Consider the following 12,617-nt stretch of genomic DNA (forward strand, 5'->3'; position numbering starts at 1 on the left):
TGATGATGGACTATGACATTAAGGATTGTTAAACACCTGGGATGATGGTGAACTTCAGATGTGGACACGTACACCGAGATTTGTGCACGTATGCTAGATTGTGTTAGATCGACACACACTTGACATGAGATCTATAGATTGATAAAAACATATTGAATAATGTTGTCTTATACGTATCCGAAAATAGGGAGATGAAACCTATTTGCCGCAGAACGATTGAGTAAGAGTATTACAAAAGTATCGTTATTACATGCATCCGGAAATAGGGAGATAATAAATCCTATTGCCGCAGAGCGATTGAGTAAGAGCATTATAAAAGTATCGCTATAGCACAAGATGATGCACACGTAGATTATTGATCAGTTGTAAACTTCACTTTCATGATAGATTACCCGCGAGTAGGGTATTTCATTTGACATTTTGATACACCTGTTATGAACGGCAGATATATTTGTTTTAGAGATTGTTGATATCCTCTTATATTAGAGCAGGTCACTCGGACGTAATTCGAGATGAGATGATTATTCTTTATGTTGGAGATTGGAGTATTTATCATTGATTATTTGTTTTTCAGTCATAGAGAGTTATATGAATGATTTGATATATGTTTGTACTGACTCTATTTTCTTATATACTCCTACCCCTTACCCTGGGGAGAGGTAGTGATGATCTCGCTAGCGCTTTGACGCTCGTTGTTTTCCCTCTTTCAGGCAGCGAGTCTAGCATACGGAGAGTCGCAGGTTGATGGGACATCTTAGTTGTCCGTTTAGCTATTTACTATATTTTGTAGTTATTTCAGAACTCCACATGTAGTTGGTTATTTTGCAGACTCTAGATTAGTATTTTACTTTAGAGTTGAGAACTCTTGTGAGATTATGTTTATTTGACTCATTATATTTGAGACTCAGTTCAGACTCAGAGATATATTTATTTTCTTTCCAGTTGGGCTCATCATTTGTATTTCTTATGCTTCTTCTGTGTATACTCGGTATTATTCTATTTCTAGTTTTACCTGTCTATACCTTCATCTATTTATTGTTTCCATTAGAGCGAGAACTATTGTGATGGTGAAACATGTCGTAGCATGGTGTTTGGTGCTTGGCAGGTTTGACAATCTGGGTTTTACCTTGGACTGCTGCCTTGTGTGAACCCTAGGGCGTCACATACGAGCTGGAGTCTAGACATAAAATCATACGAAATGAAGGAATGTGAAGCTCCCGAATCGAAGAGAATACGGGCGGAAAAAGAATTCACAAGGAACATACCCTCCACCACTGCTTCGCTAGCTCTATAATCACGCGGTACTACCGCATATACTCTGCCTGTGGCTGGAGACTGCTCTGCTGCTAGTGCTGGAGAATATTGTACTATCTGCCCCTAAAGAACCTCTTGAACTGCATGAATCTGTCCTTCAGGCCTCTTTGCTACTGGCGGTGCCTCAAGTCTTGTCTGCTGGCCCTGAACTCTGCCCTGCTGTCGCTACTGCTGCTGGTTCGGACCCTTGCCCTGCTGGGCTCCTGCTGGTGCGCTATGACACTCTGATGCCTTATGTCCGACCTTGCAACAGTTAAAACACACTCCCTAGAACTTTCGCTGCTGATGCGCTCTCTGATCCTGCTGCTGTCCCTTCTTATGAGGGCCTTGCTGTTGCTGCTGGGATCCAGAAAGAGGCCTCTTGTTCTTGCCCTTATCTCTTGTCTGTCCTGCCTTGGTCTTTCCTTCCTTATCCCTCTGAAACATGGTAGTCTCAATCTCCTATGAGGTGGTAGCTTCTGCTACCTCTCAAACTGAATAAAACTTCCTCGAGACGAGGTATCGACGAAGATTAGGGCAGAGCCCTGCTAAGAACATCTAAGCCTGGCGCTCTCCTGTCTACCATATTCCCGTGAAGTGCAGCAACTCCATAAATCTGCTCTCAAAATCTGCCACCGACATGTCCCCCTGAGTCAACCGGGACAACTCAAGCTCCTTCCCAGTCCGTGCTGCAGAAGAAATATACTGTCCATCGAAGAAATAAACAAAGTCCTCCCATGCGAGGGTCATCCGGTGCTCTGGAGTGAACTGGAGCCTATACCATCTCCCGGCATCTCCCTTCAGACTGTAGGACGCCAATCTCTATTTCTGGACCGAATCCACATTAAGTATATTGAGGATGTTACTCACATCTGTTTGGGTCAAAAGTTGCCTTTTCCATTGTTTTCAAACTTGTTACACCGTTTATCGATTACAAGTTCAAACTGAAAAGAGAGTTGATCTTTTTATAAGATCTTCTTACAACGAAAAATAAAGATTACAACTTTATCAAACAAAACGTAGCAGTAGTTTATCTCCCGCTGCTTTGCGTGGGATCTTTGCCTGTGCCGGGGACGCGTTAGTCCGTGGACCACCGCAGACCAAAGCCGATCGACAATATAATTACGCCCTTGTTTCATAAGGGAAACAATTGCGGAAGCGACAATCACGACCAAGCGAGATTGTGGCTCTTCTCGAGATTAAAACCAAGTTTAATCCGGAGGAAAGAAGGGAAAAGAATCACAAACCTTTCGAAGGGGCTTTCTTTATGAAAGTGTTCGCCAAGCTCTGATGATTCTCCTCTGAAATTCGTGGTTGACTGGTCAATTTGACAGCACCTCGCCTTCTTAATCTCAGATCTCCGATCCCCTTGAAAGAAGACCTTAGGCTTCTATTTATAGGCTTTTTGAGATGTGTCTCCTAGTAGGAATTGATGTTTAAACGTTATCTGCGGTTTATAACTGTCTAAACGTGTTTATGGATAACCTCAGAGCAGTTGGAGAGGTTTTGGGACGAAAGAATCCTTAAAAATCATCGAAATCCGTGTTTGGGGAGGTTTTGTATCCAACAAGAGTCCTGGTGACTCGGGACTGTGCGAGTCAGCATTTGGTGACTCGGAACTGTGCGAGTCAGCTTCTGGTGACTCGGAACTGTGCGAGTCAGCTTCTGGTGACTCGGAACTGTGCGAGTCAGCTTCTGGTGACTCGGAACTGTGCGAGTCAGCTTCTGGTGACTCGGAACTGTGCGAGTCAGCTTCTGGTGACTCGGAACTGTGCGAGTCAGCTTCTGGTGACTCGGAACTGTGCGAGTCAGCTTATGGTGACTCGGAACTGTGCGAGTCAGCATTTGGTGACTCGGAACTGTGCGAGTCAGCATTTGGTGACTCGGAACTGTGCGAGTCAGCTTCTGGTGACTCGGAACTGTGCGAGTCAGCTTATGGTGACTCAGAACTGTGCGACTCAGCATTTGGTGACTCGGAACTGTGCGAGTCAGCTTCTAGTGACTCGGAACTGTGCGAGTCAGCATTTGGTGACTCGGCACTGTTCAAGCTTCTAAGCAATGTTTCGTGATTCTTCCAGCTTCTTTGTTTTGCGTACGCTTCGTCGCCTTGCTGATTTTGGATGAATTCCTTTGACTTGGATAATAACGTTTATCGTCTTTTCCTTGTCTTGCACTGTGTTTGAGGACCTATGGGCAATTTTTAACGCCTACAACATCCTCCTTCCACTTATGGGCTGCAAGAGGATCTGTTGACTCCTGGAACTCTGGTGCTCTCATCTTCTGGTACCTCTCAACCATACGGAGCCAAGCCTCCTGCTCTGTGGCTCTATCTGGGACTGCTAGTGGAATAGTTGTAGGTACGGTCTCTGGGGGTCTCTCACTGATAGGAACTACTGGTAACCCCTGCGGCTAATCTACTGGTGGTTGTGGTAGTGGTGGCACATGATGGGAGCCATAAGATCTATCAGGTACTGGAGAGCCTGTGGCTCAGGTGGTGCCTGCTGTGGCTCGGGTTGAGCTTGCTGTGGCTCAGGTGGACCCTACTGCGACTCTGCCTGTCCAGCCCTCCGAGTACGAGGTCTACCACATCCTGCCATCTCTCTGATCATAAGAAAACAAGAGTTTATGAGTCCAAATCGACATATTCACATACATAGCATATCACAATATGATTTTCACAACAATTTAGTATTCACACAAATACTTTAAGTTTACACAAAATAGTTGTCATAAAAAGATCCACAAATTTTGAGATATACGCATATATCGTCCTCACTCATACTAGGGAATCCTTACGGACTCTATACATGAATCCTAAGAAACTCTATCCTAGCTCCACGACTCGACACAGGATGATCCTAAGGATATTGTAACTAGAGCTCTGATACCAACTGTGACGCCCCTGGGTTCACACAAGGCTACAGTCCAAGGTGAAACCAAGAATGTCAAACCTTCCATGCACCACACCGTGCAATAACATGTTTCACCATCACAGTTTACTATCTCTCTAGTAGAATCAATAAAAGGTGTAGGTACAAAAGCAAGTAAAGATAATACAGGAATCAACAAATGAAATAATAGAGATCGAATTAATATTCCATCATCTAGCATACTGAAGTACAAGTCAATGTCTGAAATAAATAAACTGAAGTACTCAACAAGTCTCAAATACAAAGTATCTGACAAGAGGAAATAAGGCACACAAAATAAATAAACTGAAGTACTCAACAAGTCTCAAATACAAAGTATCTGACAAGAGGAAATAAGGCACACAACCTTTACAACTTCTAGAATAAAACTCTTAAATGTCTAAACAAAAGTCTACAGTGGAACTCAAAAGAAAAATATAACTAAATAGACAGCTGAAGCTAAAATGTATCACCATCAACCTGCGACTCTCCGGGCTCCTGGCTCGTTACCTGAAAGTGGGAGGGACAACGAGCGTCAAAGCGCTAGCGAGCAACATCATAACCAACCCCAAGGGAAAGGGCTCGTTGTATACAAAAAATACAGTTATAATATATATATAAAATCACTGATCCTATTTAGGTAATTACAACGTGAGCATAAGTACGTCGAACAAAATAATCCAAACAAGGAAACCCTTATGTATATACCATGTAGCTCAAATTGTAATTTACCTATGTATAAGAGGATTTTAGTATTTAGGAAATTACAATACGAGCATAGGTACGTCGAGTGAAATAATCCAAATAAGGAAACCCTCATGTATATACCATGTATCTCAAATTATAAATCCCTAAATACCAAACCCAAATTCTAATACAAGAACATTAATAAAAGAAGGCAAACTCATCTCAGACTTAATTACGGTGTTGTGTCACAACTCATATAAATGTCATGTCTAGTTTATACAAGTATAAGTGTCAACTCAAGGTCTAAACTGATGTCCAACACATGGATAAATAGGTAAATGTCCAACACGAGGACTGAAATGGATTATAGTCCAACACGACAACTTCAATGGATTATAGTCCAACACGAGGACTGAACAAACTGTGCAAGTATCGATGAGATAGGTGGAAAGATATACCAATACGAAATTCACACGTGCCTCGGTGTGTAAACTTTAACTCGTGTCCGCATGTCATCTCATATGTAAAGATACAAATTAAATAATAATTCCTAATACCCATTATTCAAGGCGACTCCTCGTTCATATTAAAGCACACAACAGCATAAACAGTTTTAGTTAAACTGAAACAACCCAAACAGATCCAAAATCGAGGAAAAAATTAGAAAATTCCTCATCAGTCGACTCATAAGTCGACTAGGGTTGGTCGACTTATTGGCCGACCAAACAAAACACAGAACTAAAAATTTTCCTGTCAGTCGACTCATTGGTCGACTCATCAGTTGACTCATAAGTCGACTCATGAGTCGACTCATTGGTCGACTGAGCAGAAAATTTCTAGTTTTTCTGCATACGATGATTATCTGCAAAAACGTTAAACTAAAGTTCTTTTTCATCATGTCAAGCAGCATATTTCTGATTCTAACATATGTGTATCAACAGAAACAAGATATTTGCATGTAATATCTTACATTAAAACCCTAAACATATTTATACATGTTTAAAAACGTATTGAAAACATTAAATCATATGAAACTCATGTTTAAGACTAATTCCAGATCTGGATCTATATTACAAAAATGTTGGTGAGCTTTTTACTAACTGAAAAATATAGATCTTGCAGTTTAGAATGTAAAGCATCAATTTTTATACATAAAAATACGTTTTAGGCTCAAAAATCCGAAATAAAAACTCAAAGAAACTATACAAACAGTGGGTGAGGCTGGGCGAGATGTTACTCGCCTCTGATATGCTAGAACAACCCCTAAATCCGAGAGAGAATGATCCCTTTCGCTGCACCTCGCCAAAACTCGCTGAAATCCTCCGAAAATTCCCCAAAAATCACCAAAAACGAGCTAGGGTTTGAGAGGATAGAGGGGGCTAGGGTTTCTCTGATAACTGATGGGTTTTCGGGTTAGTTTCTAGTAGGAGAGATTTTATATAAGCGGCCAAACTCGAAACAAAACAAAACCAACCCGCAAATAAAAATAAAAGCTAGAAATCAGCCCGTCAGTCGACTCATAGGTCGACTCATCAGTCGACTCATTGGTCGACTCATGAGTCGACTCATAAGTCGACTGAGCAGACATTATTCCAGATTCGTGCATGTTTTGGTATTCAGCCAAAATCAATGCACAAAACTCTATGAAACCACACTCATATATATCTAATAACTTGTTATCAAGTATATAAATGACCTCAAGTCATTTACCACAAATAGAATTATTTATCACTAATAGTTCACATATACTTCTAACAAAATATGGGGTTTTGCAGCTATTTCTTTGTATTTTGCTAGTTAGTATTTTGTTTCAATATTTTTTTAGCATTTGTCTTTTGCTAATAAAAATAAAATAAAATAAAAAATAAATATTGTCACTTGCCAAATTAATAGAGTTAAGTAATAATTGATAGATTTTCAAATTCCTAGTTAGTAATATACTCAAGTTCACCTTTTATGATAACTCCAAATAAATTTCTTAAGAAATAATTTTTCAAAGTAGTATATTTTACTCAAGCATTAACTTAGACTTTAATTTAAAATAATGAAATTTTTGCATGCTTAACTTAGCATTGAAAATATTTTTTCAGGTTATCTTGATTTACACTTTTTTTTCAGACAATATATATACTTATACACATATATATTAAAAAAACTAACATTATAAAAGAAGAGTGCGGAAAATAGGCACCAAAAAAATTATACTCTTAAATTCAAGGTGATTATATCTTATAAAGCCTAAGTTGATTGAGTAATTAAGCCCAAGAAGTATCTCTATACTTCATGACCTAAACCCAATTGGGTTGGGATTCATTGGCCCAAAACTTGTTAAATGGTCACTTAGAAAGCCCATTAAAGTAGATAACAATCACCAAGAATTAGAGAGTAATATATATATATATAACACTAATCATTTTTTTATATATATTGTTATTTTGTATATATGATCTTGAAAAATAATTTTTGATCGAGAGACTTGAAAGTTATTTAAAACAAAGAGTTAGCATGTTCTTTTCAAAAAATTTAAATTAAATCTCTAAGATTTAACTTGGTTTTGTATTACTATAATGAAAAAGATTTTCTAAGAGGTTTACATTGGAGTTATTTATAAAAATATTTTCTTGATTATTAACTAGCTTCAATTAGAATGTCTAAATATATCAAAGAAAATTAGTTATTTACTGACTTCTTTAACTTGGCAAGTTGACCAAATTTTATGGGTATATTCACTGCAAACCCTCACGAGACTATAACTCGTCTACTAGGGTAACTTAGGGGTTTAAAGGCTTGTTGTATGTGCTAAATACAACCGCGATTCCTGTGAAAGTAAGTTAGAATTTTCTTTATATTTCTTTGCTAGAGGACTAGCAAAAGCTTAGGTATGGGAGTATTTGATAATTATATTTTATTACAATTTTATACCCTTATTATCTATTTTATATGAATAAATATACCACAAATAATTATTTTTATCTTTAAATGCAGGTTAATGAAGAATAAACTCCAAAAATCCCATCTCTCATCAAAAGCCATTGATTTAATAATTTAATGAAGCCCATGAAGCCAAATGAATTCTTTCAAATATTTAATGAAGAAATAAATCAAAGCCTAGTGGAAAATCAAGAAAAAATGCCAAAGCCCAAAGGCCCAAGAACAAGAGCAAGCTTCGGACAACAACCAGAGAACAGCAGGCATCGATGCCAGCATCGATGCTCGTATCGATGCCAGCATCGATACGCCTACCGATGTCAACATCAATACACCTATCGATGTCAACATCGATATGCTTATCAATGCTGGCATCGATACCATCGGCCAGACAATTATAATCCAAAGGCTGAATTTTAATTCAATGGCTCTTATTCACTGATGTTTACTATAAATAGGAATAGAGAATGAGGGGTTAGAGGTGTGAAAAATTTTGTAACTCCATTTGGAGAGGAGGGTTACTCTTAATTGAGAAGACCTTCCAAATTTATAACTTTTTGTTACAATTAATAAAAGAATTATTCTCCACATTAAATTTTTCTTTTCTTCTCTTTGTTGGATGATGAAGATGGAGATGAAGAGAAATTTGAAGGTTTGCTTTTCTTTTATTTTTCTCTTTTGTTTCTTATTTCTTTCTTATTGCTTATTAGTTTAGATTTACATTCATGTCTTGTAGAGTAGATTTATTTTCTTGTCTTTTTATTTCTTTTTGCACTTTAATTTGTAGAGTAGATTTATTTTCTTGCATCTTTATTTCTTTTGCAATGTAGTTAGATTTATTTCTTATTCATAGTATCGTTTTTCTTATTTTCTTTTCTTTTGTTTTGTAATTAGTTCTTATTCTCTTTAATTCATTTATTGCTTTTATTTCTTAGGATGTGAAATTAATTCTTGTAGGAATATTAGAATTGTATGAAACTAGTCTAATTTCCTTTATATTATGCAAAATATTCTCTTGCATTTAAAATGATCATGTTTAGGATAATCAACTAGAGAACTAATTAATAGAAGAAGAATTTGATAATCTATGCTTATCTTAAATGGTTTGATAGGTTATACTTATGAATTCTAGGATTGCTATTTTGTTTTTGATCTTATCATGATTTTTTATTTTGACTTAGATGATAATTTGATAGGTTATACTTTCCTTAAATGGTTTGATAGTCTATACTTAATAAATCTAAATTGAAATATGACAAAAAGAGAATAGTATGTATTTAATAATTGAGATTATTAGCTAGTGGATTCAATTCTAGATTTCTCATATCTTTAATTGAACCCTCCATCTTTTGTTTTCTTGATTTTTTCTCTTTCTTGCTTTTTATTTTATTCTTTGATTCTTTCTTCTCTCCTCTAAAATTCAATTTATTGTCACTTGTATATATTCAAAACAATCACTTATTATATCTCTCTCCATAATCACACCTATTCTTTATTCCTATTTTTGTCATGCACAAAACCAATTCTAATAATCTCTTAAAATCACATTCCTCGTGGGATCGATATCTTTATACTATAACTTGATTGATTGTGCACTTGCAATTTTTGGGTATATGTTTATGCCGCATCACTACACCGACTTCACTTTGACCCAACAAACCAACCCCAAGCTACACTGGATCCTAGGGCAAGTCGGGAAGATACATCAACAGCTATATCCGATCACATGAACAAGGACTTTTCTATCCTAACTCTTCTTATTTTACTAAGTCAACAACATGACCTACAACAGATCTCTAGTCAACCTCCTAATTTAGTCAACGCACACACACATGTCACTAAGTCTGGTTCATGATGCGCAAAGCCACTAAGTCATGAACTACTAATTATTCTCAAACACAACAAGGGAATAAATGCAAATGATCATGTACAATAATATTATGGCTTACCAGATAATTAAGAATCATAAGTCATGAACGATAATTATGATCAATAACTGAATATGTGAACAGTAACAATAACCATATTTAATATTTATTGTTCAATACTTTTAATCATGATTGCATATGTGGTGTGTGATAAAAATACTAACTGATAATACTTGTGAAATGTGTGGAACTATTATACTGTGTGTGATGAGGACAATTACAACATGCCTCTGAAATCTAAACTAAATTCAGCAGAAATCATAACTCTCATGCATTAATATCATATAGTGATGTATCACAGTGAAAATGTAAAACCCCGTGCTTTTGATGAGTTATGAAATAGTCAACCAGCGCAGGAGTAGCGTCGAACGAGTCGGCGAACAGCAGGGTCAAAGAACCCAGATTTTAGCTCATGAGTCGACCCATGACTGTCATGAGTCGACTCATGATATCAACCCTTGTTGTCAAATGGCTCTGCTGAGTCGACTCATCATCTTATGAGTCGACCCATGAGTTATGAGTCGACTCATAACAGAGCATGAGTCGACTCATCGGGGTTATTCTGATTTTTCTGGGTCGGGTTTGTTTGGGTTTCGGGTCGGGTTTTATCCACTCGTATATATTCTCCTCTACCCGAAAACACCTCATTTCATCAGCTAACCCCAGAGAAACCCTAGCCTCCTCTCCCCCTCAAAACCCTAGCTCGTTTTTGGGCATTCTTGAGCAATTTTTGGGGGATTTCAACAGCTTCTTGTGGACTGCAGCAAAGGGGATTGTTCTTCATCACATCTGAGGCGAGTAACATCTCGCCCAATCTTTCTCCCATGTTTTTAATAGTTTACAACTATTTTCCATGAGTTTTATTGAGCCTAAGACTTATTTTCAAGTATAAAAATGTTTTTAATAGTTTACAACTATTTTCCATGAGTTTTATTGAGCCTAAGACTTATTTTCAAGTATAAATCAATATCCTTGTTAGGGTTAATGCTAGAAATCATGTGTTTCAGATTTTAAATCCCCACCAACAAGTTTTTTTTAAAACCCAGATCTGGAATTTTATTTAAAGAATAAAAATATGAGTTTTATATTGATTAAATGCTTTCTTTCATGTATAGGAGTTAAATGTTAGATTTAATCTACAAGAAAATCGTTTCTCATGATAAATATGTTTTTCTCACTGTATCATAGTCGAGAATCGATGGCTATAGAAGTGTAGATCAGTAAATGGAAGTGTGGATCGAGTTGAACGAGTTACAGTTGTGAGAAATGCTTTGTTCAGCCCGTGAGTCGACTCACGACTCATCATGAGTCGACTCACGACTCATCATGAGTCGACTCATCAGGTTAAGTCGACCCATGACTGTCATGAGTCGACTCACGAAGTCTAGTTGTGTTGCCTTTTTGATTCTGATGAGTCGACTCGTCAGTATACGAGTCGACCCATAAGTCATGAGTCGACTCATAACAAACCATGAGTCGACTCACGAAGTCCTTTCCTGTTATCAAATGTGTTCTGCCGAGTCGACTCATTATAGTATTTGCTTTCTGTTTCGTTTGTGCTTCTGTTTAAATCACCTGCTGGGTGTATATAAGTATATATATATATATACAGTGTTTACATATTCAAGGGTACTGTCTATCACGTTTGAACTTGAGGAGTGCCTTGTTTATTGAGTATTTAATTGCAGTGATTATGATTTCACCTGTACATGTAAGATGACATTTCGGACACAAGCTTAAGTCATTACAGCAGGGTACGTACGGGAATAAGACATGCACACCTTCTTATACGCAGTCCTCATGTTAGACTATAAGCCATTACTGTCATGTTTTAGACTTTTGCTAAACCTTGAGCATGTTACTAAATCAAGTTTGGGTACACGACATATTGTATGAGGCTGGGACATAATAGCTACTTAGACTGGACATGTCACCTATTGTAGCTTTGACAGGTTTACATTTTATTGGTAGAGATAGGTTTGTATTCATTTCTTCATTTTTGCTTGTGACAAATCTCGGGTTTAATATTTAGGGATTTACAATTTGAGATACAAGGTATATACATGAGGGTTTCCTTGTTTGGATTATTTCACTCGACGTACCTATGCTCGTGTTGTAATTTTCTAAGTACTAAAACCCACTATTGTTAGTGTAAATGATCTATATTATTATGAATTAACTGTATTTTCTTATGCAACGAGCCTTATCCCTTGGGGTTGGTTGTGATGTTGCTCGCTAGCGCTTTGATGCTCGTTGTCCCTCCCCCTTTCAGGTAACGAGCCAGGAGCCCGGAGAGTCGCAGGTTGAGGGAGACCCTTACTAGTGCCTATTCATTCTACTATTAGATGTATTTTATTTTTGTACTCCACTTAAGACATTTTTTTTAGACTTGAGAGGTTTATGTTCTAGAGTTGTAAAGGATGTGTGCCTTATTTCCTGTATCAGACATTATGTACTTTGAGACATGTTGAGATCTCCAGGTTGTTGTCATTTATTTCAGATTTTGACTATGTATTCCAGTTCATTTGGTTGATGAGATGTGTTAACTCGATGTTCTATCATTTCATCAAGTATTTGTTGTAAAACCTTTTACTTGCTTTGTACCTTCACCTGTTGTTGATTCCACTAGAGAGATAGTAATTGTGATGGTGAAACATGTTATTGCACGGTGTGGTGCATGGCAGGTTTGACATCCTTGGTTTCACCTTGGACTGCAGCCTTGTGTGAACCAAGGGGCGTCACACAAACATCATGATCCATCTCTACATCATCATCCATATAAGTTTCTCTGCAATGGTCTTCCATTAATTCTGGATACTCATCTCTGTTATCGTCATCGCTCTCATCCCTGTCATCACCGGAATCACCATGA

Source organism: Asparagus officinalis, chromosome 3 (assembly GCF_001876935.1).
Source record: "Asparagus officinalis chromosome 3, Aspof.V1, whole genome shotgun sequence".
Lineage (NCBI taxonomy): Eukaryota > Viridiplantae > Streptophyta > Magnoliopsida > Asparagales > Asparagaceae > Asparagus > Asparagus officinalis.